We start from the raw sequence: 28,000 nt of genomic DNA, 5'->3' as shown, positions 1-28,000 counted from the left end.
TCTATTTGACAGATATTTACTGAACAGCTCTTAGGAGATAATGGTTTCTGTGCCAGAGTTTTTCTTCCTTTGGGAAGAAGATCGAGATTCAAAGTCAATGTATTTACTGTTATTTTTTACCTTGGGCCCCAAAACCCAAGAGATTTGTTTTGTGCCAGGAGCCTTAAAAGAATATACAAAGGCTCTTTTCTTGTAAAATCCTTGATGAATTACAAATACTGACAGGAATTTCTCAGCAGTGTTAAGTTGCCTGTTGAAGTCTACAAGCTTAAAATCAGTGCTCTTCTTCTCTATCAATCTTCATCTCTGCTTCAGTTCCTAACATATGGTACATCTCCAAAGGTAGGTGGTTGCAGAAGATACCTTGAGAGGTCTTTAGCCCTCCTTTCATCCAGAGAAACTTACAAATCTTTCAAGCCATTTAAACTTATCATGGGTTTTAATTACTCAAGAGAAGGAAATTCTAACATCTCAGTTCAGTATTTAATATATATTTACTGAGGGTAAAGTTTTCAGGCTGCCACTGAAACCCGTTTTTTTTTTTTTTTTTTTTTTTTATTGTTCTAGCATGTGGAAAGTGTTCTCCTTATATTCACATACAAAGATACCCAATAAGCATTAGTTGAGAATGTCAAATTGAAGATGATAATAAACATTTTTTCCTTATACTAGTATATTTGACTGGATTCACTTAAAACAAAAAAAGCAAATGCAGAATATATTTTCAATTTCTCTTTTGGTCCCAAATATTTAGCTTTTATGAGCTTGTTTGTTCCCTGAAAACATTTTCTGTAATCTCTCATATTCCAGGCTAAGTGTTTCCACTGTATCAATCATTACACTTTATTTTTACTTTTCCAAGTGTCTTTTTTCTTTTTTGGTGCAGAAGGCCAAAGAATGCATTTTCTATTTAAGAATCAAATCTGCTTAGAATGGAACAATAGATCAGCTCTTGAGATGTGACTGTCCATGCCACAAAGACTAATGTACGTGAATTACATACAGAGAGAGAGAGATTGAGAGAGAGAAGGAGGCAAGGAGAAGTTAGAAAAATAAGAGGAGGAAAACATCAGATGGAGAAACAGCTCCTGTCCTTTAGAAGCAACTGATTAAAAATTATGGAGTAATAATATGATTGATGAAAAAACAAAAATGTGATGGTTATACACAGCTTCTTAAATCCAAATTTAATTTTTTCTTCTCAAATAGATATATTTATCTTTAGAAAGCTGGTACCTAAATCACTGAATGGCCATTAAAAGAGTTAATTCTGGGTGTGTTTCTTGCAGATAAAGATATTAAAAAGTGAAGTGTTGGGTTATTTACCATTGGTACAATAGCCTGAGGCTGAAAGCCCTTAGACGGGTGTTTCTTTTTTATGTTTTGGTAAGGAAGATTGTCCCTGAGCTCACATTTGTGTCAGTCTTCCTCTATTTTGTATGTGGGATGCCACCTCAGCATGGCTTGATGATCCGTGCCCAGGATCTGAACCCATGAGTGCTGGGCCACCAAAGTGGAGCAAGCAAACTTAACCGATATGCCACTGGGCTGGCCCCATAGACCAGTGTTTCTTGATGGATGATCACCTGATGACAGATGTCGGAATTGCATGAAGTTCTCTCTCTTTTTTTTTTAAGGGTCTTTTTCTCCATTAAGAAAGAATATATGTTAATTATAAGCGTTAAAATATTGCAGAAAGTTAAGCTTTCCCTAGTCCACATCCCAGAGAATTTATTTATTTATGTGACAGCTTGTGTAGTAAACAATTCAACCTTGACCAAAGAGAGGTCTAGCCTTTGCCCTGTATTCTGGGCAGTAATCTCCAAACCCTTGGAGTGTCGTGCTTGATGGGAGTAGTTTTGTTTGCCTGTGGGCCTTGGGCAAGCCAGATGGTAACAAATGTGATTTAAGGTGGGATCATTTGTTTATGTGGGTCAGTTAGATCTCCGGAGGAGATGAAACAGATCTGTCAGATGGATAGTCAGTTTTGCCTGGTGTGATGGAACCCTAATAAGGTCTCTGGACACCCAGGCTCAGGTGAGCATCCCTGGTTGGCAAGACTCCAGCATATTGTCATACACTGATGCCCTGAAAGTAACACTGTCTGTGACTTCACGGGTGAGGACAACAGAAGCTCCACATTTAGTACTTTTCCTAGATTCTGCCTTATGCACTTCTTCTCTTAGCCAATCTGAATATAACAGCTCTCAGTGAGTTACATGAATCCTGCTAGTAAAGTATTGAATGTGAGGGTGGCTTTGGGAACCCCTGAACTTGAAATTAATGTCAGAAGTTAGAGTGGCATTGTGCATTCCTAACTGTACAGCTGGCAAACTTTTGCAGATGCCTGTAAAAAACAACAAAAAACTTACTGTGAAAAATTTTTAAATCTGAAAAAGATGTTATGTACAACATAATAAAAACGGATATACCATCAAATAATGTTGATGCCTCCAACTACTTCTCCCCAAGCTCATCCCACACCTTCTATCCTCATCTGTTTTTATAATTCCAGTTCACTAGAATTGTTTGCATAGTTAAATATATACGGTTTCTTGCATGACTTTAAGCTTCATATAAAAGATATCATCCTGTATTTATTCCTGTGCAACCTGCTTTTTGTCTTCAAAATTCTACTTTGAGAATTATCCAGTTTATTGTAATTAAACAGTAAACTACTGCTTAACTAAAGTACTGAGAATTATCTAGTTTACTCTTTGTTGCCCCCAAACCAAGATGTCATCTTCCTTCCTCTTCCCTTGTTCTTTTTTTCTTTGATGTTTTTCCGTAAGGAAGATTGTCCCTGAGCTAACAGCTGTGCCAATCTTCCTCTATTTTGTATATGGGCTGACACCACAGCATGGCTTGATGATCGGTGCATAGGTTCATGGCTAGGATTCGAAACTGTGAACCCTGGAATACTGAAGCAGAGTGCACAAACTTAACCACTATGCCACTACGCCAGCCCCTTTCTTCTCTTGTTCTTAACCAGGTCATAACCAGGAAACAAGTACTAAATGTCACATATTCATTCTTTGAATTTAATAATATAAAAACCATTCTGAATTCACCAAAAGTTGCTGCTTTTTCTTGTTAGCATAATTCTAATATTTAAATAGTAAATAAACTCAGATATTACTAGATATATCAAAAATAAAAAACATCTTCATGGTAAAAATATAAAAATCATCATTACTCCTCATGAGGAAATCTCTATGGAAATCCTATTGTCCACAGAGTACGTCTTTGTCCTGTTGTGACAGATGGAATTCAGTAGATATGGTTTCCACTATGAAAGAAACTGATTTTATTGTAGAATATTAGGTTTCACTAGACTAAAATGTACATTTAAAGTGACATCCTCATGAGCTGAAAGTGTGCAATAAAGAAAACTTCTTACTTTCAAAATCATGTCAATACATTTTAATTAACAGAAGTAAAGTCCCGTGTCACTAAGAAACGCTAACCATATCTTGTAAAATTCCACAACATTGACTGCTGTGATGGCTCCTTGTGCACTAGTTAGCCTTAATTATGACTGGAGCTTAAGGTGAAAGAACGAAGCAAAAATGAAGTTTGACTATTTTGTCAATTTATAAAAGAGTAGAATAATTCATTCTAATGGTTTAAGGTTTTCTTCTCCAACACCCAAACCACTGGCCCACAGGTCATCCTGAAGCAATTAATTCTCAAATTTTCAAGTAGCAAGTTAGTGGTTTGATCTCTACTTTTAAGACTTTTGCTTTATCCTTTTGCCCTGTCCCCTCCCATATGTTGATTAAATCTCCAGGGAGATGAATTGAAAGCTTCTGTCCACTCTATCAGTGGTCAATTTCAGCACAGTCTAACATGCAGGGTGATTTCATTTTCAATAAAAGTAGGTTTTAATCTCTCTAGGGAAAAATGAAACAGAACCTCTGCTGGTCCTTTCTACTTTAAACTTTGACTATTTCTTGCAATGATAATTTTTTAAAATTAGGATATGCTTTCTAATGGCAAGTTTAGTCTTGAAAATAAAACACAGTAACAGATAATATTGTTTATTAGTGAAGCTACTGCAAGAAAAAGAATCAAATAACAATGTTATTACTAGGAGAGCAGGATATGAGTCAGTTTATTTGCTCAAGCCTCAAGCTAACCATTCTATTAACATACTCAGTTGTAATTATTGCAGTAAAAAAGCATGGATTGGGCTGAATATTCTTAAGAATGTGTCTGCTTAATGCTTTCCAACAATCTGTTGAATAAGATTGAATTGGATTCTATTAGAAATTAGAAGGAAAGGAAGAAGAGATTTTTTTTAATTGCTTAGTCTTGAGAATAGTTTATTTCCAATATAAAACACTAATAGTGTTCCATATGTGATATATACCTTAGGCATCATGATAATAAAAGAATAATATTGGAGATAAAAAACACATCTGAATTGAAAAATAAAGCATAACTGTTGGCTCAATTTATCTGATTTAAATTAAATTTTAATATACCCATTATTACAATTTTATACATCCAATAAAATGCTTAGTTGGTATTCTTAAAGAACTTTGTCAAACATGCATGAATTTGATGGTAATAGAACCATTTTAATAATAACTTTAAAAAATCTGAAGTGTAAGGGATTCAAATAATACTCTGAATATATTAGACATTCTTTAGAGTTTTCTCCCTCTCATCTTTCTCTGGAAAAAAAAAAAAAAACCCAGAAAACAAGAAAAGAAATGTGAAGTAATCCTGGTGACACATGGAAATAATTGAACTTTAACTGTCCTATTTACATTGTATGAGTCAACTGTCACTTTCAATTTTTGGGAAATGGAATTTATTCTTTTCTAAGACTCTAAATTATGTCTTATTACTACTTTTTGTTAGTTTTTTGTTTTAAGACTTCATTTTTTTAGAGCAGTTTTAGATTTACAACAAAATTGAGAGGAAGGTACAGAGATTTCCCATATATGCCCCTCTCCCACACTTGCATAGCCTCCCTATTTGTCAACATCACTCACCACAGTGGTACATTTTTTACCAAGGATGAACCTACATCGACACATCATAATCCCCCAAAGTCCATAGTGTATTATAGGGTTCACTCTTTGTGTTTTGCATTCTATACTTTTGGACAAATATATATTGACATACATCTATCATTTTATTGCCACTTTTTAACTTTTTTGTTATGCCTTAAACTTTTGCTAGTGTGGTGGCCTTGTAATGCGTCAGTTTGACTTGATTGAACTGTATTTCACTGAATTCGCTTCTTTGTATGTTTTTCAGTAGGGTGAGTTACAAAAATGATTTTTGTATGAGATTCTAGAGGGAAAAATGAAGCAACTGCCATTTTGTGACTCTCACAACTTGTTACTTATCTGCTGGGTCTCCTCATTGGTGTGGGGCAGAGGCCAAGCCTGCAACTGCTCCATATTCTCCTGAATTTCCTTCAGTTTCTTTGACTCCTGCACCCAGTGTGTCTTTTACATCTTGAAGAAACGTGCCAGTGTTTTTGGTTTGTTTTGTTTGTGTATTACAAACTCAAATATATCAAGGTCAGAGACAGCTAGGACTGACACAGGTTTCAATCTATCCTAATTTTAGGTTCTAACTCATACTTGTAGGTTCCATATTGTCCTGTTCTCACATACATTATTACATCTATTTATACTCTTATGAATGGCCTGCTGTTTGGACTTCAAGCTCCAGCACGAGACTCGAAGACAGCAGCACTACACAGAATGCTTTCCAGTTCCCTCAGTTGCATGGGGACAAATCTCTGTAAGAAACTGTGTGTGTGTGTGTTTACATCCAGACTAGTGGTTTGGTTATGTGATTAAATGCTGATAAAGCTAGCTTGTATTTTGTCACGTATTTTCTCTGAAGCTTTTAAAAAATCTCACATAAGAGGGGCTGGCCCCGTGGCCAAGTGGTTGAGCTCGCACGCTCTGCTGTAGGCAGCCCAGTCTTTCGTTGGTTCGAATCCTGGGCGCGGACATGGCACTGCTCATCATGCCACGTTGAGGCAGAGTCCCACATGCCATAGCTGGAAGGATCCACAAAGAAGAATATACAACTATGTACCGGGGGGTTTTGGGGAGAAAAAGGAAAAAAAAAATAAAACCTTTTAAAAAAAATCTCACATAAGAATAAAAAACACGGACTAAAAATATTTGACAAGACAGGCATAGTTGGAATTTATAAGAACCACCATCACCAATAATAATAATCAAACGAAAACCTATATTAATTATACTCTTGCAATGTGCCACACACTGTACTGGGACCATCTCTTTGAATCAGTGTAACTAAGGATTTGTAGTATTACTATTTTTCCATTTTGCAGATATGATCACACGTCTATCGAGCTTCAGAGCGCAGAATAGAATTTCAGAGGCTGAAATTTTATATTCTAGAATATAGTGTCCCTCACTCTAACATTAACCCTAGTGGGTGGTGTCAGGGGAGCATTACAGATATTAACCATTTTTCACCTTGAAATAATGAAAAAATTGTGTAAAATTTAGGAATTAGTTTTACAGTTCAATGACTGAGTAATAATTAAGCATATATTATATATACTATCAGACATAATATCAATGAGTTTATTTCAACATATAGCAATAACATATCACAATTACATACAGTAGTCTCCCTTTATCTGCAGTTTGGTTTTCCAAAGTTTCGGTTACTCATAGTCAACCGAGGTCCAAAAATGTTAAATGGAGAATTCCAAAAGTCAATAAAGCATAAGTTTTAAATTACCTGCCATTCTGAGGAGCATGGGTAAATCTCACACCATCCTACTGTCTCGGCCAGGATGACTCACCCCTTTGTCCAGCGGATCCACGCTGTATACACCACTCACCACTTAGTCACTTAGTAGTCGTCTCCGTTATCAGATTGACTGTCATGGTGTTGGAGTTCTTGTGTTCAAGTAACACTTATTTTATTTAATAATGGCCCCACCATGCAAGAGGAATGATACTGGCATTTGGAAGAGAAGCGGTAAAGGGCTTCCTTTAAGCAAAGAGGTGAAAGTTCTCAACTTAATAAGGAAAGAAAAAGACCTGTATGCTAAGGTTGCTACAATCTACTGTAAGAAGGAATCTTCTATCTGTGAAATTGTGAAGAAGAAGAAAAAAATTCATGCTAGTTTTGCGGTAGTGCCTCAAACTGCAAAAGTTGTAGCCACTGTGCATGACGAATGCTTAGTATAGGAAAAAACATGGTATACATAGGATTTGGTACCTCTGCGGTTTCAGGCCTCCACTGGGGGTCTTGGAGCTTAGACCCCGAGGATAAGGAGGTACTGCTGTATACCACATAAAATATTAGCACATGGCAATTAAATAATAAAATCACATTGATTAGCTCCTTTGTCAATGCACCAGATTGTAGGATATGAGACTTAGCAAATTATTCGTAAGTAGCCAAAAATATTAAAGACACCACCACAAAGCTGTTTTGCTTTGTTTTTAACAATGCTTGTATAGAGGAAGACAATGCTTGATATTTCAATTGTTGGCAGACTGGCAGGTGGAGGAGTATGTCTAGACTACCTTGCCGAAACTTGGTAGCTTTTAAAGTGTGAGAAACTTCAGAGTAGAGGTTAGATCTTGTGCTGTAATCTCATTTCTCCAATATGCTGGTGTTTGACTCATAAAAATCATTTATATAATTTTTTAGTGTTTTCAGTTTCAGTTTTCTCCTGCAAAAAGGAAATACTGACAACCTATTACATAAGATTATTTCAATAATAAATGAAATATTTGTAAAAATGTTTTGATAATTCTTTTTTGAGGAAGATTAGCCCTGAGCTAACATCTGCCCGGCTGCCAATCCTCCTCTTTTTGCTGAGGAAGATTGACTCTGAGGTAACATCTGTGCCCATCTTCTTCTACTTTATATGTGGGACGCATCCCACAGCATGGCTTGATAAGCAGTGTGTAGGTCCACGCCCAGGATCCAGACTGGAGAACCCTGGGTGGCCAAAGTGGAGCACATGAACTCAACCCCTGTGCCACTGGCAGCCCCAAGCTTTGCTAATTTAATTAGATCCCTTCTAATTCCAAAATGAATTTGGGCTGAAGTTCTTTAGAACTTGTAAAATGGAATACAAATATAAATAAGTATTCCTGCTGTTTTTCTTAGAGTGCTAGTTTTCTGACATTACCCATGACTTGATTGAAAACACTGAGAGGTCAGTCAAGTGTCAGACTAGTGGGAATAAAATAGAAGACGTTATTCTGTGATGATGCTAACCAGATACAACTAATAAAAGGCTGTAAAAGTTATACTTCTGTCAATTATAGTATAGAAAGAAATAATCTTGAAAGAAGGTAGGAAAGAGTAAATTTAATAAATAATGCCTAGGTCTTAAAAGTGTTTTTTAGGCATTATAATATAGCATATTTATATTTAATATAATAGATTTCTAGATATTATATATAGCATCATTATTTATTTAATACTAATAAGATTTCCTAGACCTCTGGAGAAGCCTGCTACTTATGTGATTCAAATTTGGAGCTGAATTATTTTGGAAAATTCCATGTTTATATGTGTATACACATGTGTATACACCCCATTTTTTCAATGGCCGTCAGCTGGGAATCATCTGCTAGTGTCTGATCCCTGATCATTGCATGTGGACCCCTTGAAATTCAAGCCAATGAGGGCCTGTAAAATTCTTCCAGTTTCACATTTCTTAAACTTCTCTTTTTGCCAACAGCCAGAGCAAATTTCTGCTTTTTATGTGTTCATGTGAGTAGATCGAACCCACTCAGATTATCTCCTTTTTGCTATATAATGTAACATAATCATGAGAGTAATATTTCATCATTCACAGATTCCACCCACACTCAATGGAGAAGACAAAGGTCATTGGCAGCCAATCTTAGAATTCTGTTTACCCTAGAAATAATTTAGTATTACCAGCTATTCTCATGAAAAGAAGTCTTCATGAGAGCTTTATGAAACCCTGCCTTGAATGGAAGTGAATAGCTTACCAGACTTAAGATTTATTCTGAAGTTCATTAATTTAATTTTGATTTGAAACACAGGCTTTTTATTTTTCTTCAAACAAGATATGATATTTCCAGAAACTTCCGCAGTATTTTATTTCCACAAATCTTATCACTCTAATAAAAATATGACCTGTAATTCTCATAAATTATCAGTATAAGGGTCTCCGAGCTCTTGAAAATACTTTGTGACAGACTATAGTTATTGTAATAAATGGTAGGACTTAATGGGTTTTAAGTATAAATAATAATAATAATAAATAATCCTAGTACAGCATAACTTGAAAGACTCTTTTCCATTATTAAAATATACTACGTCTATGCTTTGTTTCTTCATCTTGTCCTTCTTGTCTTTTCCTCTTCCATATAAGTGGAGTGTAAAGCTCCCTACTTATCACAAAATACTGCCTCTCAAGGACCGTTTAAACTTACTGCTGGGCCTCTCTGCTTAGCTGTAACATTCCCTCTGCAGACAGGTTAAACATGTAGTAATTCTAAGATCATGTTAATGATATAGATTTCTCTCACATGGAGTGAAGAAAACACCAAAATCTCCTTGAGAACATCAACATATATAGGCACTTGCTACTGGGGTACCAGAAATTTGCATAACCATTTTGCTTAAACCTTTTTCTACTTTCCCCTCAAATTGGCAAACAATCTTCCATCTTATGTTTTTCCTTGTCTTACACTCTAATTTATTCTTTCACTCAATTGTAGGACTTGAAATGCCTACAGTTCACCAAGCACTCTTTGAAGCATTGGGGTAATGATAGGATTGCACAGTGCTTATTTTCGTGAAACTTAAATGTCTTTGGCCCAGGAAAGTTGTTTTCCTTTTACCAGAATTCCTAAATATATCAAAATATGTCCAGAAACTAGCACTGATTCTCTTTTTCAAGTAGAATCATAATATATTAGCAACCTGTAGTTTTTTAAAAAACAGGGGTTACAGGTGTGGTGGGAGGAGTAGGAAGAGAGGGATAGAATGGCTGGATGATTTCCGTTGGTCCACACTTGGCTTGAGGACACACCACTGGGAGATGGTGTCAGAGATTCTAGGTGTTATATAGTATATGAGAGACTAAAATTGTATATTTAAATTTGAGCTCTGGACCAACACTTTCTTGGATTTCTTCAAAGAAATAAGGAAGTAAGGTTGAACTTTATTCTTTTCATTTATTATGTCCTTCTTTCTTTTTTTGCAGTATTTTGCAAACTTGAAATTGTTTAGCTACCTATAAATATTTCTTTATTGCACATGTTTCCAACTAGACCCTAAACTCTGTGATATTGGACGCTGACTCTATTTTGTTTATCAATGATCATCCCAGTTCTGGCACATCACCTGATGAAAAATGAGTGTTCCATAAATATATTTTGGCTGATGAACTGACTAAATTGTGAAAAAGCTTACTCCAGAACAGTGTGGTAAAAATCAAGCAATACGATGCTTGTGAGAGTGCATGATAAAACATGCATGATTTAATTTTGTGTCTCATATCAGATAAGACATTACAAGTAATAAGTGTTTAGGGTAGCATTCAATCCCATAAGAAGTAGAATGTGTGAAGACAAGGGCTCTTAACCAATTATTTTTTTGTTTACTCAGACCATATTTTTAATATCTAAGAAGATGCAAAACTCAGTTGATAATTTATCCATGAAGAGCCTATGAATGAAGCAGCTGGAGAGGCTTAAACTTTGAGAAGTTCTCTCATGTTTTCTCTGCACATTCCCCTCTGAGTTAGTCAGTTCCAAACTGGAAGAGGTTTTCACCCTGATATTTACTGCAGAATGTTGATTTCCCAAGGACTTTAGAAAAATATGTATAGAAGGCTGGCATTAGTTCAAATTTTAGCATCTTGACAATTTACTTTGCCTAGACTATTTCAGAATTATTCAGCAGATTTTGATGAGAGGTCAAAGTTGTTAACCTCAACTTACTTCAAACAAGGGCACCTTATCCTTTAACTTGCTTTTTGCAGATTTTTCGGCAATCTTAGATTCAAATTACTATTGTATCATCTGTAGGACCTCTTGATAAAAATTACTACTCAGCTTCAAATTGAAGGCCATTTTTGGTCAAAGTAATTATAATTTGGAGAGGATCCCCATGATAAAACAGTTCAAAAGATAATTTCTTACCAAGTTTGTGGTAGAGGTTTGCAAAGTTGATTAAGAAATTGTCAGAAGCTGTTTTCCAGCCATGAATAAAACTATTGCAATTATAATTGTTGATACTATGTGCCTTAATAAAAATACCTGATATACTTTATAAATTGTGTATCCAAACACTGAAAAATGAGATAAATAAAATAGAATTTTTATGGTAAGAGAATATAACAGTTTTGCAAATCTAGATATTTACAAAAAGCACAGATATATAATGTGTGCCATAATGTTGTTTATATTAGAAGGCTTGCAGCTATAAAATAATCCTAAGTTTTCTCTGAGATTCTATATCAACTTGGTTTTGTGCTCTTAATATATTTTTATCACATTACAATGCCTCTAAAGTATTCATCAAGGTGAGCTTTTCCATTGTAGAAAGTACTTTGATCAAAAATCCATTGTATTCCTGCTATCTAACATCTTTGTTTCTTTTCCTTTCCTTTCTTTTCTTTTCTTTTCTTTTCTTTTCTTTTGTTGAGGAAGACTAGCCCTGAGCTAACATCTGCCGCCAATCCTCCTCCTCTTTGCCAAGGAAAACAGGCCCTGAGCTAACATCCGTGCCCATCTTCCTCCACTTTATATGTGGGACACTTGCCACAGCATGGCTCTACAAGCAGTGCATAGGTCTGCACCGGGGATCCAAACCCACGAACCCCAGGCCACCAAAGCAGAACACATGAACTTAACCACTGTGCCACCAGACTGGCCCCTGTCATCTTTGTTTCTTAATCCAGTGCTCCACTCTTTCACAGACCAAAATAATTTCGTATGATTAGCTTTCTGTTCTGCTGAACCGGGAGATGCTTCTTTGTGTCTCAGGCGGCAGTTCTGTCGGGTTGATACTCAAACGCAAGGCAGTGAATGGAGAATTTGTTGGTTTGTGGTCATGCTTTTAATTGTGGCTCACCATTGTGTCATAAATCCCTAATTCTAATTCTGTTCTGCCCAAGGGAGTCAGTTAACAAATAAACTTCAAATGAGTACTGACTAATCAGAAAAAATGGAGTGTTACTTTAATGACATGAAATGATGAAGGATTAGGTGTCTCTACCTAATTAAGTTGATTATTCCTTAGCATATGTTATCATATGTTTATATTTGCTAACACTTTATTCTTTCTTTGAGGTATTCAACTTCATTTCTATGATCCTAATTTACAAGAAAATCCAATTATTCGGGGGGTCAAAGTCTTTAATGCTCTCCCACCACTGTATATTTAAGAAGAAGAACACAGTATTAGCATGGAGTATTAATATAAAGTCAAGCATTCATTTAAAGTATTTCCTAGTGATACTACTGCTAATAGTGATAGCAATTTATTACTTCTTATCATAAACATTATGAATTAGAACTTTGCACATTTTGCTCCTAGGTGATGACCATGTCTAATGGAAGGAAATTATGTAATGAATATATACAACGGCTGCTCAATAGGGAAACACATACTGATAAAGAAACCTATTAAATTGCAGGAAATTATCTCTCTAGGGAAGCTGCACCAGCCTTACTGCTTAAGTCATGTAAAACTGGACCAGAAAAAAAGAGCAGTGGAAACTACACCAGGGGGAACAATCCTGCTTTGGCAAGAAAAGTAAGTGGTGATGTAATCATTGCCCTCTTCCCTTCTACTATAAACATCTTTAAATTCATGTCAGAATCCCTCCGTATACATTGGTAGTTTCAGTACAGCAAACATATGGTCTCTTATCTCTCCTCTGGAAATCTTGACAACTTAGACCTACGGAAATTTATGTAGCTACGATAATTGTAAAATGTATGAATATATGATTTATTCTTTTCCACAGTATATAATCTTTCAACGAAATAAAAAGGAATTTAACTTTATTATTAAAGATAGCACATGTAGGAAAATAGATGGCACGTCATGTTATTCTGTTCATTTAACTGAACACATCAGTGATAAGAAAAGTCATTTAATATATCATTTACTACAAAAAGAAGACTTTTGATTTCCTAATAGGGGAGACATATTTGGACTCTTGTAGCTAGAATTTGGAGAGAGAATTATTAGGGAAAATGAAAACAAAACGAAATAAAGCTGTACGTTTTTGAAATATGCAGAAATTGTGAAAATTAAGGCATAGCTACTAACACTTGCACTCTCACGTCCTTCAGATCTTAATATATTGAGAATTTTGGGGAATAAATTAGTCATCTCTTTGGTGCATTGACCTGTATAGAGAAAGTTAGAAAACCAGCAGTGAGTTGTGGACACAACTTTAAAGTACAGAAAGAGCCAGCTAACTTGTCCTCATTTTGTATACTTGGATTATTTGCTCCTTCAATAAATACTTTTGAAGATCTGTTCTGTACCTGGCATTAACCGTTTTAAGCACATCAGGCACTAAGGAAACCAAAAATTAACAAAGTTCTTTTTTCCACTGTATTGAGAAAGGTCGTGAACTAAAAAACTCACTATAACTGTATCGGCATAGCCTCATATACATACTCCAAGGGTGACACACTCCCATAACAGCACTAGCCAAGTTGCCTGAGGTAAACTTGGAGGAAGCAAGGTGGATGGTGATCAGGATGTGAACAGATGAACGTGAGTTAATGAGGTGAAAAGAACAGAGGAGGCTAGCAGGACATCTTGTTCTAAACAGAGGCAGCAGCATCTGCAAAGATCCTGAGGAAGGTGAGAGAATAGAAACTGTAGAAACTGAAAGAAGGCACAGTGGCTCACGTATAGAGAACAAGAATAACAGGTTGGCAAAGTGGGCTCTCCAGGGTACTGTGTTGGGGATGGGATTTGAGTGCTTAAAAGATCAATTTAGCATTTTGGAAACATCTCTCTGAACGCCATGGGGAGAAAATTTGAGGTAAGGCCAGTTAGTAGGCTAGTAGCTAGTAGACTAGTGCCTTAAATCTGGAAAAAAAGAATTTCGCCTGCTCTAGGACGTTGGTAATAGACATTTTGAGGGGTGGAAGTGTTTATGACATGTACGAGAGGTAAAATAGATGCGAGTTTAGCTGAGTTGGACCTGCATGTTGAGACAGAGGTCATGGGAGAATACTTAATTTCTCGTGCACACAACTGGATGGATAATGGTGCTGTTCACTCAGAAGGGAAACACTGAAAGATAAACAGTTTTAAGAAGAAAAATTGTGGATCTGGTCATGAGCATGAGTTTTATATATTTTGAAATATCCACAGTAACAAACACACAATGATTAGATTTACCAGATAATATTGCTATCTTGTAGGTCAAAAAAATATTAAAATATCAGTGATTCTATATGAGTCAGTCTAATAGCCATAAAGGTCCAGAGCTACAAGAAGAGATTTAGGCTGAGGATTAGAGGGTGAAAATTACTAACATGTGGACAGAATCGAAGCTGGAGTATGTTTAACGTTGGCTGTGGAATAAATATAGAGCAAGAAGAGTCCAAGGCAAAGAAATAGAGCGTTGGACAGTTGAGGGGAAATTAGAACGATTAATGATTGAAACAAACTAAGAAATAATGACCAGGCATAGATCAGTTGTTAATAGATATCCAAGGTAGCTATTTTTCATGTTTTCCACTGGGAACCATGATCATTTGCTGAACTCATTTCTAATGGCGGTAAATCCTTTGCTAAGGACTCAGAGTGAACACAAGAGTCACCCATTTGTTGACACTGGTAACACACAGACTGAAAAAACAGTGAGGAGGGGAATGATGAGTTGCTGTCTGTCTTTGTCCCTTCAGGTAGCAATAACAGAAATACCTTGGGGACCGGAATTCCAACATCAAGGTGCCAGCAGATTTGGTGTCTGGTGAGAGCCCGTCTCCTGGCTCACTGGTGGCTGTCTCCTTGCTGAGTCCTCATGTGGCAGAAAGAGTGAAGGAGCTCTCTAAGGTCTCTTTTATGAGGGCACTAATACTATTCAGGCAGAGCCCTCATGACATACTCACCTCCCAAAGGCCCCATCTCCTAATGTGATCGCAATGGGGTAAGGATTTCACATAGGAGTTTTGGGAGGTCACAACACTGTTCAAAGGATATAAAATTTCACTTGTGCAAGATAGATAAGTTCTAGAGACCTACTGTGCAATATTGTGCCTGTAGTTAACCATACTGTATTGTACACTTGAAAATTTGTTGAGAGTAGATCTCATCTTAAATATCCTTACAACACTAAAAGAAAGAAAAGGAAGAAAACAAAAGACAGTGGGTGCACAGGTCCAGATGTCTTGGTACTCTGACAAGAGGCACCCCAGAGCAGAGCTGGGGTACACTGTCTTCCCACAGAGGGACATTAACTGTTCTCCCTTCGCCCATGTCCTCCTTTTATTTGGGGCAGGATAAGAAGAGCCATGTACACACAGATTGGTTGGGTGTTGAGTCTGAGCTTAAGTGGCCACTGTTTACAGCCTTTATGGGGAAATCCAGCTGTAAGATCTAAAGACCTTGGGGTCTATTGGAAGTTGCAACTACCTCTGGATGAAAGAAGCTTCCTGCCCCCTGGCATTTGGGCGTAGCCCTTCCCTTTGGGATGTAGTGAAATTAGCATGGCCTCTGGAGAGAGGTTACCTGGGTTTAAGGCCCAGAACCACCACTAATAGCCTGTGTAAGTTGGACCATGTTACTTGATCTAACTGTGCCTTTATTTTGCTGTCTGTAAAATGGGAACTAAAGACAATATCTATGTACAGTCGGTGAGGATTAAACGAATTACTGAAGGGGAACTTTAAAACAGTGCACAGAATGTAGAATTGTTATTTAAGTGCTAGCTGTTATTGTCATCTTTGTCATATCACCTTTTTACGTAGGCACTTTACAAATGAGAGAGGATAAGCTTGTCAGGCGATGGCAGAGCAGGAAAGAGATTTTTATATCCTTACAAAATTGCTCTTTCTCTCACTGGTGGTTGGAGGTTATATGCCAGTGTTGTTGCCTTTGTGCCCAGTTCTTAACAAAATAATTATTTGATCGTTGTAACACCTTTTACTAGTCACAGAATCTAAGATAAGAAAAAATATACCTGTAATTTATTTTTGAGAGTTGTAAATATTTACTTCAATTGAAAGGTGTCAAACATTAGAACAAATCTTAATGTAAAAACAACATGTAACAGTATAAACGAGGCATTTCAAGTTTTAGCGTAAAGATTTAGCTATTGTCCTGTATTAATTTCAGCTCATGGTTTACTGTTTCCAAGAAAAAGTAATCAATTATATGATACAATATGACATTTTGAATTGATATTATGCAAAATGTGATTCTATTTTTATAATCAAAGACGGAAATCATTAATATTAACCACTTTCCATTCCATTTGTTACTTTAACATCTATCATTATAAGAATATTTAAGACTGCATATGGCATATAATATTGCTTTGTGACTACCCATAATTTTGAAAAATACATTACAAATGATAATATCCATATAATGTTTAAATAATAAACAAAAGAATGTTCTGTTTCAATAGGTGAGTTCAGAATACGCATTAGTTTTACATTACATTTAGAATTTCCAGTAGAGCCCGCTGTTAGCACTGACTCAAAGACCTAGCTAGAATTTAGGTTTAGGAAGAAACTTTGTTCTATTTTGGGAGCAGTTTAGGGGTTAAAATTATTCCAAGCTCAAAATACGTCAAGAACTTTTCAAATGCTTACTTAAAGCTTTGGTTTAAGCATGGCAAACTCTAAAATTCACCCTGAAGGAAGAAGTTAAGGATAACTAACAGAATGCACACTAGGTGTACAGCTAAAAAACGTGTTGCTGACTTTCAGAACATCTAGATGACTCAGAACCCACCAGAGGCTGAGAGATACTATATTATAAGAGAATTTTTACCTACCATTTCCCACCAAATTCATAAATTGAACTTCATGGTTTTAGACTCAAATGCCAGAAAGCAAGAGAAAAGCAAAGATCATTATATCCCTGTTGTTAGTGCATGTTAGACGAAGAACGTAGGCAGTCTCTTCTGTCATTACTAAGTCTTTGGATATTAACACTTTTTAAAACGTTTTTATTTTTATTTATTTTTGCTGAGGAAGATTAGCCCTGAGCTAACATCTGTGCCAATCCTCCTCTATTTTTTTGTGTGTGGGACACCTCCACCGTGTGACTGGTGAGTGGAGTAGGTCTGTGCCTGGGATCCGAACCAGCAAACCCAGGCCACTAAAGTGTAGTACGCAGAACTTTAACCACTGGGCCAGGGGGCCAGGCCCTATCATTTTATTTTTATTGTATTGTATTGCTTTCCTGTAACCCAATCAGAACCTAAGCTCAGTTCTTGAAATTCCCAATGTTCCCTAGGTTGCCCGTAGTGCTGGATGATAACCTGAAGGCAATCTCTAACCTGCAATGATGTTACTTACATTGCATTGGGGCCTGGCTTTCTGGTATCGTGCCTCAGTTAGTGGTAAGTGAGTGACAATTACAGTAGGTAGTAGAATGAACTCTGGAATAGTTGTAAAAGACAGGAAATAATGGTTATTGTTCTATGGAACTATGAATAATGAATGATCTCCTCTATAGTTACAGCACTTGAGTGTAAGAGCGCATGGAAGATATTGGACACATCTTGGATCTAGGCCATTAGAACTTAATGTAGTAGGATTTACAGAGTGAAAGAAACACTTGTCTATGCTGCATCTATCTTTCAACAATATTTATTAAACATCAACAAGGGAGAAGATATTACATGCTTTGAGGCACACGCAGATAAATCAGATGGAAATTCTCTCCTTTAGGAGCTCACGCAGGATATAGACAAGTGAAGTGTAATACACAATCAAACACTAAATTAAAGTGTAAGATAGAAAAGTGATATAGATCATGTAGGTAGAATACATGAAAAGGCCAAAGCGGTTCAGCAGAAGGAGACATCACTCTCAGAAGCAAAAAGGAAATAGCTTATGGAGCACATGGAATTTGTGGTGGATTCTCAAGAATATGTAGGGTTTGAATAGGAGGAGAAGGAATCATAGGAATTCTAGAACAAAGATGGACAAAGTCCTAAAGATGGAGAAGGGCAGGAAAAGGATGTGAACATGAAATGGTTCAATTTGGCATCATTGGAAGCACTGTGGTGTTGTACTGTGGGAAATAAGTTTGGGAAGATAAAGAGAAGGCAAATATTTCCATATTTAGTTTTTAATATGTAACATAATGGTTAAGCACAAGGTCTTGAAAGTAAGCCAGACCTTGTTTAATTCCTGCCTCTTGCATTTACTGCTGCCACAAAGTTTGTAGTCAAGCTGCTTCTAGGACTCAGTTTAAACATCTGGAAAATAAGGGTAATGAAAACATTTACTTCATGATCTTGACATTATGAATAAATTGAAAAGATGCATGACAAGTGCCAAGCATATGGTAAAGATTTACTACATATTAGTAGTATTTTACTAGTAATAAGGAGTCGCTGAGCAGGTAATGGTAAGATCAAAGCTGTGCTTCTGAATGAACAAGGCAACTTTGGGATAAACCATTTAGATGATGAAAAATGGAATACTGAGAGAAGAAACTGGAGGTAGAGAGATCAGTAGTAAGGTCTTTGCTTGTTTCCAGACAAGGGCCTGAGCTGGAACAGTAGTATGGGAAATCAGTGATAAGGGGCAGGTGCAAAATATTCAATAGCTACATCATGGCTAGGATTGAGCAGTTGATGTTGACCTTATGATCACTGGGAGCCAGGGGTGGCTGCCTTTTATGTGCAGAAATCCTGAATCATTTTTCATGAAAAAAATTACTAAAAGGGTAGCTTCTCTATTTAGAAATACTATATTTTGTCATGTTACTGTTAATACTGTTTACATATAGCCATTAAATATTTACTTTCCCTTGGAACTACTTAAAAGGCAAGTTGAAAGATCATCAATACATAAAGAAATATGACATTGAGTCATCGAAGTACAATGAGAATAGGGACTTAGAAATTTTCCCCTAATTTAGCCCACAGGAAACTCTGAGTCAGAGCTCCCTCTAGGCCAAGTGACTCATACTCATTAGTTAGTTTATCCAAATCACTGAGTTTTTTTGAAAAACAGTATTTGGAAGGCAACATGGTATAGTCAGAAATGGAATAATCATAGAGAATGAAGCTTATGTTTAAGGGCTTCTCATACTGGCCTCTTCCAAGATCTTGTTACTAATTGTGTGTTTGTAATTTTGAATTATTTTTCTTAAGATTAGCTCCTAATATTGCATAATGTTCAGGGATCCACAAGACCCGGACTCATCCTTGGGAATAACCCTTGAGTTCTTAACTTTTATTCATTATACAGGTCTCAGATGGCTCGAAAGTCCTTTGAAGATGTAGGCACACCTTTTTGCCCATGAGCACTTGTCTGCTGAGGAGGTTTATAGATTTTATCAGGTTTTCTAAGAGGTCTGAAAACAAGTACAAAATTAAGAACTTCAAGAAGAATATCTGGAAGTGGGCATCAGGAGAGAGGTGGGCATGAGGAGGAATGAGACAAGGACATTAGAGCCAGGCATGTTTGAAAGGTCCCCAGGAAATTCTAACATGCATCCAGATTTGAATGTCACTGATCTAGCTACCACTTGTCATTCTTGAACTATGTTGGGATGGTTAAAAGGAAAGAGTCACAATTTTGGAGTTGGAAAATCTCATTTTGAAACCTATGACTACTTGAGCAAGATATTTCATCCCTCTGAGCTTTAATTCCTACATTAGGAAAATCAATATATTAACAAATAAGAGCCATGTTATGTAGAGTGGGTAAAAATGGTAAGTGAAGAGGGATAATTGAGAATGAAAAATGGTAGAGTCAATAGGTAGGAGTTCACGGTGGCATGAATTATTGTTGGAATCAGTGCATTAGATGAAGGAATGAGGAAGTGAATTTGAGGAAGAGAAAGGAATGATTAGAGATGACAATTAGAGAGAAGGATGTCTGAAGCAAAGGTTATTGATGCCATTGGTGATGCCAAGGTCTAGGGAATGACCATAGGAGTGGATGACTGAGTACACACAAGAGAAGATTTTTGGAGATGGGGGGAATGGAACTACGTGGTCAAGGAATTGGAAAGATTTTCCAGGTGGTTATTGAAATTGTCAAGAAATTGTCAAAGAATGAAGAGGGGTGATCCCACATTCTGTACAAGGAAAGGTGATCCCATTTATTATTTCCAAGCCCAGAATATTCTTTAGCATTCTCATTTATAAGTTTTTAGCAACCTCTAAATAAAGTGTTACCTTAAAATGTTATAGTAAGAAACATCAAAAATTTAACATGCATCGTCATGAAAATAAAAATAAATCAATGACTTATCATTGGTTCCTTATTTCACTCTCTCCTTCTCCCCAAACATGAGGTAAATGATTCAGATGCCATCTCAACCTTACCAGTAATCAGTCAGGCTAATTTTTTAGCGATATTATTGAGTAAAGGGGAAATGACTTGGGGATTTATTGTCAGTTGGTGCAACTTTCAGATTCCATGTAACACTTTCTGAAATACTGTTGGGACTAAAATTGAACATAATACTGAAATTGCCTCTAACTTCTTAGCTGATAAAAAAAGAAGAAAACACCGTGTTCAGTCAGGATTTTTCAGATTGCAGGAAGAAGATCCTTATTTGTCTCTCCATCTCTTAGGTTTCTTAAAGTTTGCTGCATGGAATTTCATAAAATAAACTGAAACAATTCAAGTCGAATTTTCCCAGCTTTCCAAAACTTCTTGCTGACACAGCTGGTTGTTGAGGTCTTTCTGGTAGAGACCGTTATAGGAATGTTTGTGCCTCTCCTGACCGCTGACACTTTGTCCCTCATTCAGCCAACTTGCCACTTCAGCAGCTAATACACGGCCCACAGCCTCCAGAGCTGTCCATTTCTGAAGCTATCTTTGACTTCAAGAGAGAATTTGCCAATTAGTTTCCTCTTCGAACAGTATTCTTCACACCCCCACTATCGCTCCCACTCTGCCACATAAATCTTTTTAAAAAGAATAATACCTGTTGGTTTTTATACTGTTTAAATTCTCCAGGAGCCACATCTCAAATTTTTGCTGCTGTGCTATTTAGGACATTTTAATTCTTTCGCTGTCCAACTCTGCCTGACATACTTATTCACCTCAGCCAAGAAACTGCTCCAGTGGGAAAACAATTGCGTATTGAACTCGGTGCCATTTGACAAGTAATAAATGAGATCTTTAAAGAGGAATGACCAATGTTTTCCTGCTGAACATTGTGCGAACAAATAAAGCTTTAAATGCTCTAAGTCAAGTTTCCAATTTTTTAGGTGACTGTGAAAAGCAGGATTTTTCTTTTATAAAAATTGCACACTTTCTGAAAACATGGTTAAGTGCTTAGGTCATTTTTGGTCAACAAAGTGTTTCCAATTACGTATTTGCTTGCATTTTTTGACAAGTGTGACAAAGTCTCATTTTCATAAGAGGATTTCCTGAATTTGGTGTAAAATGAATTTTCACTTAAACATAGTGCTTTAGTATTTTTTGAATACACCACATAGATTACCTTTGCTTATTTGATCTCAAAAATGCTAAGTAGACCGAGTATTATTATTCAGACTTTGTACAGATATGTGAAATTCAGAGAGGTTAAATGACTTGACTAAGTCACACAGCACCTCTAGGGTTGAAACCAAGTTATTCTCGACATCCAGTCCTTTGCTGTTTGACTTCTTATTACATCATTCTGAAAGCTCTATAGTCATCCTTAGAGAGATTCTTCATATGTATAATGTTAATATATCCTGAGATTTGTATATGAATCAGTTAAGGAAATTAGACTTTAAATGTGTAGATCTTGCTCTTTATTTAAATAAACTCTCAGATGAAGTTTGGCAAATTTAAAAATTTTTTTTAAGTGTGACTCACTTATTCAGAATAACTATGTTTCAAATTAGAAAACGCCTCATACATTGCTTATGAAAGTTAATTTTACCCAGTGTCGTGAATATGTTTTTCCTTATCCATCTCATTTTGTAAACAAAACTGAAATCATTGTATACATATTACACTGCAATTTGCATTTTCTGTAGCATGAAAGAATTACATTCACTTTATCTACTCCTTGTTTCTAAGAGAAGGAATTATTTCTAAGCCACTCTTTTAACATCTCTCCATTCCTTTATTCATTCTGCGTCTAGATACTTAAATAAATTCTCGAACTGTTCCTATGTATTCTGTCTTGTTTCTAACATTTATTAATTCTTTTGAAACTATTTACTTTTGAAATATCAGATTTAGTTCTAGAAATTGAGAATGGAAAGTTAAAAAAACAAAATAGGGAAGAGCTACTTTACATAGTGTCAAGGATGAGCCCTCTGTAGCTAATATTTAATAGATGTTTAAATGAAAGAATAGAGCATCATGTAATAATCTGAGAGAAGAGTGTTTTATGCAGAAGGAAGAGTAAGTAGAAAGACCCTTGGTGGGGCAATGTGTGCTTATTGAAGGTGTATCCAGGAGGTCATGATGGCTTTAGCAGCTTGATCAAGGGTGAATATCATTGGAAAAGGAAATTTCTGAAGGGTATACAGGAATCAGAATATATAAGGCACGTTCAAGTTTAATAAAGACCTTGAGTTTTATTCTAAGTATGATTAGAAGCCCTTGGGAGGGACAGGGGAGTAAAATAAACTAAAATACAGTTTTAGAGTGTGTGAGTGCTATGTGGAGAGCACCCTGTATATAGAGGGATCAGGAGTGAAAACGAGTCCACTTCAGTGGATGTAGCGATATTGTAAGAGAGAGAGAAGTGGCCTTGATTAGGATGGTAGCCCTGGGGGTAGTGAGAAGTGATTAGATATATTTTAATTATAAGTGGTAACAACAGAATGGCAAATGGACTGGATATGGGATGTGAAAAATGAGAGAAATCAAAAATGTCCTTTAGGTTTTAGACCTGAGCAATTAATGAATAGTATTACCCTTCATTGAGATGAATAGATTGAGTAAGGGGCTAGTTTGTGTGGGGCATGGCGGTGGAAATCAAGAGTTGGATTTTGAACACATTACATTTTAATACATATTAGATATCCAAGTTGACATGCTAATGTGACAGTTGGACTTTTGAATATGAGACTTCTGTGGCAGATCTGAGCATTGGCTAATAGGTGGTGTTTAAAGTCTTGAGAAAGGGAGTGGGGTTAGTTAGAGAGGTGAAGGCATCCACAGATTGAGCTCTGGAGCCCTACAACATTTAGAGGTCAAAAGAGGGTCAAGAGAGAACATAATGATAGAAAAGGAGCAAACAGAGAAGCAGGCAGAAAAGCATGTGGTTTCCTGGAAGCAAAGTAAAGAAAATTGTTCAAGAAATAAAAGGAAATCAATTATTTTGAATGCAGCTGAGACTTCAGGAAACAATAAGTGAGAATTAATCTTTGGATCTGGCAATATCAGGGAACGATGATTTAAAGAGTAGTTTGAGGAGCCAGCTCTGTGGACTATTGGTTAAGTTTGGCATGTTCTGCTTTGGTGGACCAGGTTTAGTTTCTGGGCACAGACCAACACCACTCCTTAGCAGCCATGCTCTGGTGGTAACCCACATACAAAATAGAGGAAGATTGGCATAGATGTTAGCTCACAGCAAATCTTCCTCATGCAAAAAGATGAAGAATGGCAACAGACGTTGGCTGAGGGCCAATCTTCCTCAGCAAAAAATAAATAAATAAAGAGTAGTGTATTGTGAGTAATGGTGAAAAAAAAGTTGGAATGAGATGGGTTTAGGAGAGACTGGGGCATCAGGAATTGCAGACAGTAAATACAAGCAACACTTGGAGGAGTTTTGCTACAAAGAAAAGAAGAGAAATGAGGTAGTATTGGAGGAAAATGGAATCACAACTCTCATTGCTTTGTTGTTATCATTGCTAATGCTGTTATTGTTGGAGATGAGAGACATTTTAATATATTAGTGGCCTGATGGGAATTTTCAACTAGAAAGTAAAACAAAAGAAAAAAGAAAAAAATATTGATGCAAGAGATGAAGAGGTTAATTGTAATAGCAAATTCCTTGAAGAGACAGGTAAACAATAAAAAAAAAAAAAAAAAAAAAAAGATTCTCTCCAGTGCCCTAGTTTCCTTAGAGAGTAGAAGATACTTTTCACTAATTTTAGATGAAGGAAGGTAGAGTACAGATGTAGAGAGGTTTTAGAGTTAGAATGGGATCATTAAGCAATTCTCTTCTGATTGCTTCTTATTTCTCAGTCAAATAAGCAAGTTCATCAGCTGAGAAAGAGGAGAGAGGATGATGTGTCAAGAAGAGAGAAGGTATAAAATGGTGTGCACTTAAAATAGAATCTAAATTTCTCCTGAAGAGATTTTAAATTACTCAAATCAAGCTCCTATTTGATCTACTCTCAGCCTCTCTCTCAAATTTCATCTACACCCAGTCTCTACTCCCTTCTCCCCTCTCTGTTACAGAACCAAATCTAGGAGCCCTGAAAAGAAGAGCCTGGCACACGCAAACACATTCCGGTCCAGAGAAAGTTGTTTCCAAGTTCAGAAATGTATTCATACGGTTCACCATGTTACTAGGTCAAAGATTAAAAACATGATGCTCTCTTTAGATATAAACATAGTCTTTGAGCAAATGTAACTTTTATTTCAACTTACAACCTTATTAAATGTAAATAGTTGGATAGTCCTGTAACATAATACAGTATAATATACTAAATATAACATAAACATACTATAATTAATGTTATATAATAATTACACCATGATGAAAAAATAAAAATTTATCATTAAAGTTAAGAACAATACACAGATACACTGCTGTGACTATCATTAATCATTAGCATTATAATTGGTCTAGAAGTGATAGTCTATGTAATTCCATTACACTTCGAGCAACAAACAAGCAGTGATATTAACAGATATATAGTAAGAGAATGAACACAGTCATTATGGCGTAGTTGGATAAACTTGTAGAATAACTACTTTCTCACATAAACCTAAGAACTATGAGATAGGCAGTAGTTTTTTCAGAATCCAGTAGTTGAGATAAATGAAACTTAGGACAGTGAACCTGCTAAACATGACACAAGAATTGATTAGGCAAATATGATTTGATTTGAACATAGATAGCTTGAATCCAATTTGGGGGTACTCCAGATGTGAACATGTGAGGGAGGTGAACCTTAATGGCACTAAAATTGAGCGTCTCTTATCTTGTTTAGAAGTATATGTGAGTGTAAGTCAAGTTTTACCCAAACCCACCAGCTTTATGGGCACAACTCAAATCAAACTTGAAGTAATGGTGTAAATTATCCTAGCCATTCACGCCACTGTATTAAATAGTGACCGTTCTTGAAAGGACAACCCTTTTCCAAGTATTTTTCAGTTTTCTTGGTCTCACCTATAATTCATCCTCCACACTTTTCATTGAAATCATACATACAGCTTTTGTGCCATACAGGAAAAAAAATAGGAGTGAAAAAAGCAAAGTAAATTTTTGAGACAGGTGAAAATTGATTGTCACATTGAAATACAAGTTTACAAAAAGTGAATGTAAAAGAAGAGTAAGATGTATATAGAACGTTGTGATACAAAGGAAAAAACTCCGCTCAAACAGCAATGCATTTCACAAAGGCAAATACAAGCTAGAAGGAAAAATTAAGAAACAGATGTCAAAATTCTATTTTTATTTCTGAAATAATAGTTTATGAATATCAGAGAAGTCGCTGAGTTTTAAACAAATCAGGAAATATCTCTTGACTTTAATTCTCTACTTATTTAATTCAATTTGTTTAATTTATTCTTTCTTTCTTTTTTTTTTTTTGAGGAAGATTAGTCCTGAGCTAACATCTGCTGCCAATCCTCCTCTTTTGGCTGAGGAAGACTGGCCCTGAGCTAACATCCATGCCCATTTTCCTCTACTTTATATGTGGGACGCCTGCCACAGCATGGCTTGACAAGCAGTGCCACGTCCGCACCCAAGATCTGAACTGGGGAACCCTGGGCCTCCAAAGCAGAATGTGCAAACTTAACTGTTGCGCCACTGGGTTGGCCCCCCTAATTTATTCTTTTGACCTGACTCTTAGAAATGCTATTTTTAAGATTAAATTTATAATGTTCCCTCTTCTCCCTAACTGGTAAATACCTGCATAAATTTATAAGACATGCTTTGGGGGCCAGCCCAGTGGCCGAGTGGTTAAGTTCACACTCTCTGCTTGGCGGCCCATGGTTCACTGGTTTGGATCCTGGGCGCAGACTTACACACTGCTCCTCAAGCCATGCTGTGGCAGCACCCCACGTAGAAGAACTATAATCACTGACAACTAGGATATACAGCTATGTACTGGGACTTTGGGGAGAAAAAAAAAAGAGGAAGCTTGAGAACAGATGTTAGCTCAGGGTCAATATTCCTCACCAAAAAAAAAAAAAAAAAAAGGTATACTTTAATTTTAAAAAAAAGGCATGCTTGGGAAGCATTATAAAATAGTGGTTAAGAGCCCAGATTTGGAGATGGACTATTGGCATTTAAGTTGCTCTACCATTTAATAGCTGTATGACCAAACTTGTGAAAGCTACTTAACTGCCCTCTGCCTCATTTTCCTCACCTTAAATTGGGATAATAAAATTTTCTACCTCATCAGACGACCTGAAGTTTAAGAATGATAATACGTATAAAGCAATTAAATCAATCCCTATTCTACAGTAAGGTAAAGATGCGATAGTATTTGTGTGTGTGTGTCTAAAGCCATCCCACATGGCACAGACTTCTTTCATCAATGTTCTTGGATAAAACAGACTCATCAGTTTTATTACTGCGGCAGAAAGAGAGAGTTAATGCACACTGAAGCATAATTCATTATTGATTCTTCTTACTTTCTCATATCCTCTATCTAGTCCATTAGCCAGTCCTGTTGATACCACTTATACTTAAAACATACCTAAAACTAACCATTTCTCCTTACTCTTGCTCCCTCCCCATACAAGGTGCTCTCCACTTGGTGCTCACATAAAATAAATGTATGGAGAACACCCTGGGTATCTTCGTTGTTCTTTTAGAAAGGAAATTTACTGCATAAAAACCAATATTCTTTAAGAAGAAAATAACGTCACCTGCAGTGTCGCTATTCTATTAAAATTAACTGATCAATTCCAAATTCACATTATAGAGACTCAAAAATGAAGGCTATCAGTCACAAACAAAGAAGCATTAAGTGCATCAGACGTCTGCTGGTCCTCCATCTCATCGCCTTAGCAACAAGCTGTGTGGTGGCAGAACTGATGAAGCTGAGCAGGACGCATGGTTGATTCAAGGACACCCCTCCTGATTAAAAGTTAGAGCTTTTCTTCAAAGCACTTTTCTATAAGAGATTCTCAAATTGATGCAGAGGAAATGCCTTGTGTTAATTCCAGGGTCAGAAGAAAAATATTGTTCCTGGATCTTGAAAGAAGATTCAATTATGACTTGCTGTTTAAAGAGGCATTTAAATTAAAAATTTTAATCTATTCAAGTGAAAATTTATTCTAAAAACAATTTAGATCCTTTTATAAAAGCAGATCTTACGTATTCTGTATTTAAATGAAAATGTTTGCATTCTTTTTAGTTGTCTTATTAAATATGAACTTTGGCACCATTTTGATTCAGTTTTTCTAAATACCCATAAAATGGATAATTTACTCTACATTATTTTAGATTATTGTATAAATGTATATACAGGACATTAGTTAAGAAACAAAATAAAACAAATATGGAAAAATAACAGGCTCTAATTTTTCTCACTCTACTCCAGTCTAACCCTGTCTTAAATCATTTCAATGTCTATTTCAAATGCCCTCAAATGCACAAGATGGTTAACAATAACCATTTCAACCCCTTCTCTAATGTTTTTAACCCATCATATTGTACCTGG

At 36.2% G+C, this 28,000-nt stretch overlaps 1 long non-coding RNA gene across 1 annotated transcript; it reads left to right on the top strand.

Annotated features, from left to right (window-relative positions):
• Positions 1-4: 4 nt before the first annotated feature.
• Positions 5-27,724, top strand: LOC139080642 (uncharacterized). The gene is made up of 3 exons (XR_011535313.1): positions 5-342; positions 12,659-12,777; positions 27,260-27,724. It is a non-coding gene; the product is annotated as an uncharacterized lncRNA (long non-coding RNA).
• The last annotated feature ends 276 nt before the right edge of the window (positions 27,725-28,000 follow it).

This window comes from Equus przewalskii, chromosome 31, assembly GCF_037783145.1.
Source record: "Equus przewalskii isolate Varuska chromosome 31, EquPr2, whole genome shotgun sequence".
In the NCBI taxonomy this organism is placed as follows: Eukaryota; Metazoa; Chordata; class Mammalia; order Perissodactyla; family Equidae; genus Equus; species Equus przewalskii.
This window is presented reverse-complemented; position numbering and strand designations above follow the sequence as displayed.